We start from the raw sequence: 8200 nt of genomic DNA, 5'->3' as shown, positions 1-8200 counted from the left end.
AAATGCCCTAGTATGGTTTTGTCACCATTTCCATAGCCCCACCAAAAATATTTTCCACCAGCCGCCACTGGTTAGTTTTCATGTTTGCACTTTAAATTTGCAAAATAAAACGTTTATTTGTCTAGAAAAACTAGCTGTCTTTATTCATGAAAATGAATTCAGATTTAGTCTATTTATGATGATTTCAGCTCAAAAATCATGTCAAGCAGCTCTCCCCTATATGAAAGTACATAAGACGCTTTTCATTTAAAAAAGTATCGGTATCGATAACATACTTGGTATCGGATCGAATCCAGATTTTGTGGTATCGCCCACCCCTAGTTCACAAGACATACAAGCCACAAACTGGCAATCGAAACATGCTAGGGACAGTGAATGAGACACACAGACACAGACACACACACCTTGAGGGAGGGAGGGACAGCTGATCGCCATGCAGCAATAAGCTGTTCCCGAGCAGAGAGAGAGAGAGCTGCTAGACACAACTCTTATTAATCCCTGTACCAGATAACCTATACTATCCAATGCTAACGGAGGCGAGACGTACGTTATTCACACGCTTATCCACACGTACGTTATTCACACGCTTATCCACACGTACGTTATCAACACGCATATCTAAGATAGCGCTTTCTAAGCTACGCCGCCGCCACGTGAGCGCGTACTTTGATCGCACCTATGATACGTCGCCGTGACGTCGGACGTCATGGGCTACACAAAATGTGTACATGTTTTGTTTTATAAAAATTGCCATGAGTGGAATTAACTAATACATAAATAGATGGATAGATAGATGGATATAAGTATATCTCATATCATTATACATTTTAAGAAAGACACACACATGTTAGATCCATGTTTTCAATTCATGAAGTTTATTGAGTTACTCCAGAAAATAAAGTGAAATGACCCACATGTTTGATTGACCTGGAATGATTAGGACTGTATCATAAGACAACATCACACACCGAAAAAAACAGAGCTGATCAAACATCTGTAATAATTACTGGGTATCATTCACTTATATCTAGGTGACATTTCAGTTCCCACTAAGTAGCCGCAGCAGTAGTTGTATGAGTGCGGCAATATTGGGGGTTGTGGTTGGCCCAGCCTGGGTAGTAGTCGTAGCTGTGGTAGTGGTGGTACTCTGCAAGAAAATCAGAAACATTCAGATTCAAATGTGGAGGAATTCTTCAGTATTTGACATATAGGTGTGTTGAATGTTGAATTAGAGAAGTTAAAGAAAGCGCTCACCTCTCCTGAATTTGACTCAGATGAGCTTGAACGAGCAAGTCGTTTATGTTCCATGTCATTCTGGAAAATAAATTCACAAGTTGCAAGTTTGAAACTGATTGTTATCGGATACAAATCATAAATGATATTGAGAATGGACATATTAAACTCACAGGACGAGCCAGAGCCAGGCTCAGGAGGCATCCAAGCACAAGAGCTAGCTTCAGCATGGTTACAGTGATCACACTGTCAAATGGAACAAATCAAGACTGATGCATTTACTACAAAATTGGCAAAATCACCACCAGCCTCACATATAAAGTACAGAAAGATAAGATATATTTACCTTCAAATCTTTGCACCTTCAGCAGTTTATCTCACAGAGAGTCGAGGAGGTTTTTGAGTTGCTATGAATGTTGAGCTTTCCTTATACAGTATACAGTAACAGGAGCGCATGTCATCCCATTACCAAACAGCAAGGTTTGGAAATTGTTATTTCTACCACCACATTTGAAGGTGTTGCAAATGATCCGAGATTGAAAACACTCCTAGATTTATGATAAGTTGAATTAATTTAATAGCTCAGATCAGAATGAACATCAATTGGATTTGTTTTCATAATCAGCAAACATTGTATATTAGCACTGTTATCTAGGTTTAGTAGGTTTACACTACACCCTTCAGTGTTGGCCAATCAGACAGAGATGTAATTAAGTAAATGTCTTGCATGGACTCTCTACTTGTGAGACTACCTGAGCCAGCTTTGTACATCATATAATACAAACATTTCACCACTGTGTACAGCATGTAAAATATTTCTGGAGGTATCTGAAGAGGATGAGAACGATATATGTGAATGCTAAGACAACAGTGTGTATTCCTGGAGACAGTTCGGTTGGAAAACATAATAGGATACATTGTTTTGTGGCAATGTGATAAAAAAATATGAATTGCTGACTATTTTTATATTTCATTGCAAGAGATAGGTTAGAAATATTAAACATATTTCGAACAGATTGCCAGTTGATTTGGACTGAAACAAAAATATTTTATTACATTTGCGTATATCCTGAAATTCCTCAAGGACTTGACTAGCAAGTCGAGCTACTGCCACTAGACAACAATGTGATCATTATTCTCAATCAATGACTTGCCTATTTTATAAAAATTAAAGCAAGTCGTTTAAATTATGGATCTTTTCCTAATGCTGTATTTCTCTAATAGTCCATTTGTTTTTAATGTAATGTTTTCGAAAGCTGTGTGTATGTTGGTCTAATCCCAGTATAGCAGCATGTATAAAAACTATATCGCAACCAGGGAACTGTTGGTTAAATAGAGAATGACCTGGATAGTGTCCTATAAAAGTGAAAATTAGAGTGTCAAATTGTTACAAGAAAGAGAGGGAAAATAAGACAACATGAACATGATTTGGTTGGGACGTCATCGCTAAAAAACACGAAAACACAATAAAAAAAAGCAATTTAAAGCTTCTAACAAAGATTATAATATCATCACCCAGATTTTACTGATATGAATTTGAACACCCACTGCTGTTTAATCACACCAAAGGAAAAATAGTAAGATGTCCTATGCATATCTTTTTAATCTTTGGGATTTCCATGATGACGTAAGCTAAATAATTGTTCAAAGTTTGGCTTTGCATGATGACTGTACTGTCTATCTCTCGACAGTCTTGGTGGAATCAAGATGGACGGAAACAACTCCTAGTTTTGATGATTGAATCAAATCTAAATAGGTTGTTAACCTTAGAAGAAAAAGGACAACAACAATACAACAATTAGGATCACACATATCCCATACACATTAAATCACATTCAATATAATAATCACACTTACTAGTGGCCTCTCCTGATTCCTCAATCTCAATGACGTTAATTTATTTCCCCCTCTATTTATAAAACATCAATAAACCCCGCGAATCTCCACCCAGATTTAAAGTAACACTCACATAAACTGAACCCCATTAATTTAACCCTCATACACCCAACACAAAACCATGAGTTTACAGCACACCTCCCACTTGGCCTCCTGGTCGGATGACCCAAGTAGGCCACCAACCTAAATAACCTTCCTCTGGTGGTGGTGTCCGAGGAGGTTCCTTCTTCTTAGTTCTCCACTTCGGAATCTTCAACGACCCCGAAGCCAGGTCCCTCCGCAGAGGCACAGGTTTGACTTTTCTGTTGCCCAGGACTCTTGCCTCCCACTTTGCTTGACCCGCCGCTCGGCCTCTTCTAGTCAGCCATTTCTCTGCAGCTCGCCGGACCCATGCGACCACTCCACATAGCCTAGCCAGACTGCTGAACCTCTCTGGTTTCACCAGGTTCACAACAGCAATGCTCCGAAACTTTCCTTCCGGTCTCTCTGTCAAGACTGAAGCTTCTTCCCTTTCTGAGGTTTTTGGGGATCCACCAACCTTAACTAGGAACTCCTCAGCCTCTGCGTCCTTTCCACTGGTGTCATCATGGATAGGGGTTTTGTTTGACTGGGCTCTGGTGAGTATTGCCGAGAATGCCTTTCTTTGAAGCTTGCCCACACTCTCTCTGGCACCAGTTGCCACCTCCGCGACCGACTTCATGGGCCATTCTTCTAGCGGCCTCACCAGGAACTCTGGTCCCCTCTGCCACTCTGAGCCCTCTCCCAGGTCTTCAGGAGTTGCTCCTCTTGTTACGATGTAAGCTTTTAATCGCCCTGGGATCCACCACCAGTCAGTTACTGGTCCGGCCTTCTGGATCTCGCCGACCCTGTTTGCGAAGAAAGTCTGATACCCGTAGTTCTCTCGCTGGATGGCTCCCAGGACCGTATGACTGTCAACAAAGTGGAACCAGCGCTCCACCTCCAACCGTCCGTGCTTCTGCAAATACCCTTTTAACCGAGCTGCAAAAACCGCACCGCACATCTCAGCTTTGACTACGTCTCCCTTTTGGTCGAGAGGTGTTAGCTTGGCCTTTGACTTTTTTTATTTTTTTTTTGTCTTTTCTGTAGACTTTTCTTTTTTTTTTTTTACCTTTTTTTTCCGGCGTTTTTTTTTTTGTCCCAAGCCTTCTCCTTCCAAAATAACGGCATTGTGTTTTTTTTTTCCCGGTGGTCCCTTCCCTGGGGTGAAGGTCCTTTTTTCCCCCTCAACGCAGCACAAAAACCTTTCTCCCTTTTCTTTGTGTTTATTTTTTTGTTTCAAATAAGGAAAAACGTTTCCTTCTTCAAAGTTTTCCCGCAAAAAAAACCGCACCCCCGAACTTCTCTTTTTTTCCTGGACCGAAAAAAAACACTTTTTTTTCCTTTTTTCCCCAATCCCTTTTTCCGTAAAAAACGGCGCAAACAAGAAACCCTACAGGTGCCTTGCACCCCATTTTTTTTCTTTTTTTTTTTCCTTTCACGTTGTCCCTGTCCAAAAAGGAGACGGTTTTTTTTTTTGTCCCCCTTTTTTTCCCCTTCGAAAAACGGTTTTCTCCCCCTTTTGGAAAGGAGTTCAACCCCTGGGTGGGGGTGATGGTAAAGGGAAGACCAAGGTTTTACCCTTTTTGGTTTTTTTTTTCGAAAAAAAACAATGGTTTTCCCCCTTTGAAAACCCTTTTTTTCCCGTTCAACTCCTCCCAATTTTTTCCCCCCTTTCGATTTGTCGTTTTCCTTTTTTGTTTTTTTTTTCGATTCGGAAAAAGGTTTTTAACCAAAGGGGTCCTCCGCCGCCGCCTCGTAAGGTACTTTTCGAAAAAGTTCATTTTTGTTTTTTTCGTTTTTTTTGTCTTTGGAAAGTCAAAACTGTTTCCTCGCCGAATCCTTCCTAACCTTTTTTCCAACCCTTTGGAAAAGACCTTTTTTCCTTTTTTAAATCCTGAACCCCCTGGCTTCCGCCCCCGGGTTTTGGGACAAGTAGTACTAACGACAACCTTTCAAAGGTTTTTGAAAACCGGTTTTTTTTGCGCCCCCGTTTTTTTCTAAAGCCTTCGAAGAAAACTAAACTGGAGCGGTTAAGTTTTCCCTTGTTGGTTTTTGATGTAAAAGGGTTTTTTGATTGGTTGTTGAGCCCAGTAATCCGTTCTCTTTTTTCTTTCCAGTGAGACTAACAAACGTTACCTTCAAACCTTTCCCTTTAAACTTGGCAAAACTTTGTTCAGTTTTTCTGCTTTCTTTTTTGGAGGCGCTCTCACCTTCCTTCAGTTTTTTTTGGGGTTTTTTTTTCCAATTGAACCAAAACTCCCCCGAAGGTTGTTTTTTTCCCGAACCAAAAAACAATACCAGACCTCCCTCTAGCGATTTTTTTCAAAAACCGTTAAGCCTCGCAAAGGTTTTCCCCTTTGGAACTTGTTTTCGATTTTTCTTCCCAAAAAAGAAAAGGCCCCTCCAAAACCGTTTTTGCCTTCCCCTTTTTTGACCTTTTATACAAAATATACCATGGTCCCTGGTACAGCTCGAAAGAGTTTTTAGTTCCAGTTGTTTCTCTCCCCCCTTTCCCCTGAGCGAAAGGTGTTTTTTTTCTTGACTCCTATAAACCCTCCCCTGAGCAGAATAAAATTTTTTTCCCTTCCGGGGTTGGACCCCAAAAAAAATTTTTTTTTTTTTTGGCATACCCCGCCCTCGTGTAAAAAAAAAAAAAGGGGTTCCAGACAAAGACTCCTAACATTTTTTTCAAAAAAACCGTTAAACGGTGGTCAAAGACTCTGCCGTTGAAAGAAACAAGAAAAAACAAGCACAAAAAACATATACACACAGTACAGAAAACGTCACAAAAAAAAAAAACATTGTCTCTTTTTCATTTTTTTTTTTTTTTTCAACTTCTTTCGCTTTCTAAGACCTCCCCTTTCTTCCCTCCTGGTTTTCTTTCGCGGAAAAAACTGAAAGTTCCCTTTATTTTCCCGCACTCCTGGTCCCTTTTTAATTGTTTTGAAACGTTTTTTTGTTTCCCACTTTCCTTTTTCCAAAAAAAAAAAGAAGCCTCAACCCCACCTTTTCCACCCTTTGTTCCCGTAGGCCAAACGCCCGGAAAACACCTTTTTTGGGTCCCCCAACAAACCCCCCACCCACAGCCCGAACGCCTGTAAACCGGTCCCGGGTCCTTTCTTTTTTTCCTTTTTACTGGGACGTTCCTTTCTTTTTCCCTTCGACCTTTCACTAAAAATTTTTTTTCCTCCCCCCGAACAAAGGAATTGAGTAAAACCGGTTTTCCTAACTTTTTGGTTTGACCGGACTTGGGGGCCGGTGACAACCTGCGTAGAAATTTTTGGGTACCCCCTTGGCCTTCATTGGGGTCCGGAAAAGGTTGAAAAAGGTTTTGGTTTTGTTTCTTTTTCCTCCTTTTTCCCCAACCTCCGGGTGGGAGGACACTTTTTTTTTTGTTTTTTTTTCTCTTTCGTTTCGAGTCCTTTTCGCTTTTTGACCGTTTCAACCGGGGTCAGGCGGAAATTTGTTTTTCCCAGTTCTAAAGTGCCCTCACTACCAAACCTTCCTTTTTTCTTCCGCGCCCGTCAATTTTGAAGGTGGTGCCTTCTAACTATTCTGCCCCGACCCCTTCTCCGTGGTCACAACCCCATTGCAAAAAAAAACTTCCCCGGTTGTACCAGGCGCGGCTTTTGGGTGGTGAAAAGTTCCCACCCCCCCCCCCTGGCCCCTTTTGGGTGAGGTCAAAAACCCCCCTTCTGACCAGACCTTGTCCAACGGTTTCCAGGGGGGGGGGGTTGGTCAAAAACAAAAGTTTTCCTCCCCCAAAAAGTTTTCGTAAACTGGCCCCCTAGAGAAAAACCCGAAATTCCCCACAGACACACACCTACAACGACTTTTTTTTTTGGGGTAAAGGTCCTAGGCCCCCCAAGAATGGGAAAGGTTGCCTAAGTCCCCCCCCCCCCCGCCCCCCCCTTCCCCCCCTCCGTTTACCGGGGTCCCCCAGGCGAAAAATGTCGAAGACCCGGATTCCGCCTACACGACTTGGGGTAGGTTAGCCAGAATGAGCTAGTCCGCCTCTCGTACCAAAATCCTTGTAGCTTTCTACAAGTCGAGTCAGAACCCGATTTTTCCTCGCGCTTCCCAGGTGGACGTGTACAAGGAGACCTACTCTGTGGGGTCTTCTCCTGTAGCCACCTCATGCGGTAGTGGTCCCATTTGATAACCGCCTGGCTGGGCGACCCACGTAGCGTGTCAACCCGTTACTCCCTCCTGACGAGCGACGGTCCAAGCGCGTATACCACCTTTCTTGCGTCCCAGGACCTCCTCCTGTCAATACCACCTGCTATAGAATTGTAGGGTGTTACTGGTTTTCTCTGACTCCTTTAGTGTCCTCCGCATCCTTCTCTAGGACTCGCGGCCTCCGAAGAGGGAGTTTGGTACCCAAGTCCAGTCCGGTTTCACCCTCCGTCTCCTGACGTCTCGTCCAGGTTCGCACCTCGTCATCGCGTCTCGGTCCCCAAGTTCTGGTGACCATGAGGGCTTGGTCAATTCGCCTGCTCCTGTTTGTTTCCGAGACCCCTAACCCTATTAGTACACCTTTTCTAGTTGAAATGTACTACATGGAGCTAGTTGAAGAGTTCTTTCTTCTTTTTCTACCTCTCCACCTGACTTAGAAAGACACTCCTCCTCCATTCTGTCTTTGCGGACTGGGAAACTGATCTTCCCTTCGATGAATCAGTTCAATCACCTGAGATACTAGGTTAACCGGACCAATGCGGACGTTTCGTCTTCCCCTGATAGGAGCAGGTCTTCCGGAAGGTTCTCCGCCTCCTCTCCTTCTAACTGTTTCCTTCTGAAACCGTGTCGGGTGAGAGTCCTTTGGAGGCTCTTCTACGATAGTCGACAAACTTCTCCATACACTCCGACTTCATTCCAGTTTAAGGTGTCCTCAGAGTGCGGTAGGCCCACCTTTCCGTTTGGCACCCCCCAGTGCAAAAGTCTACCCTCGCTACTGCGTATGCCACGGGCACTACATGGACTCTCTACCCTCAGTTTCGTTCCCAGCTCCAGT

General features: G+C 43.0%; 1 long non-coding RNA gene across 1 annotated transcript; it reads right to left on the bottom strand.

Moving 5' to 3' along the window:
• Positions 1 to 960: 960 nt before the first annotated feature.
• LOC104949096 (uncharacterized) lies at positions 961 to 1490 on the bottom strand. Its single transcript, XR_798772.1, has 3 exons — positions 1407 to 1490; positions 1255 to 1314; positions 961 to 1147 (listed from the first exon to the last, which is right to left on the bottom strand). It is a non-coding gene; the product is annotated as an uncharacterized lncRNA (long non-coding RNA).
• Positions 1491 to 8200: the final 6710 nt, after the last annotated feature.

Source organism: Notothenia coriiceps, unplaced genomic scaffold (assembly GCF_000735185.1).
Source record: "Notothenia coriiceps isolate Sejong01 unplaced genomic scaffold, NC01 NC01_scaffold00015693, whole genome shotgun sequence".
In the NCBI taxonomy this organism is placed as follows: domain Eukaryota; kingdom Metazoa; phylum Chordata; class Actinopteri; order Perciformes; family Nototheniidae; genus Notothenia; species Notothenia coriiceps.
This window is presented reverse-complemented; position numbering and strand designations above follow the sequence as displayed.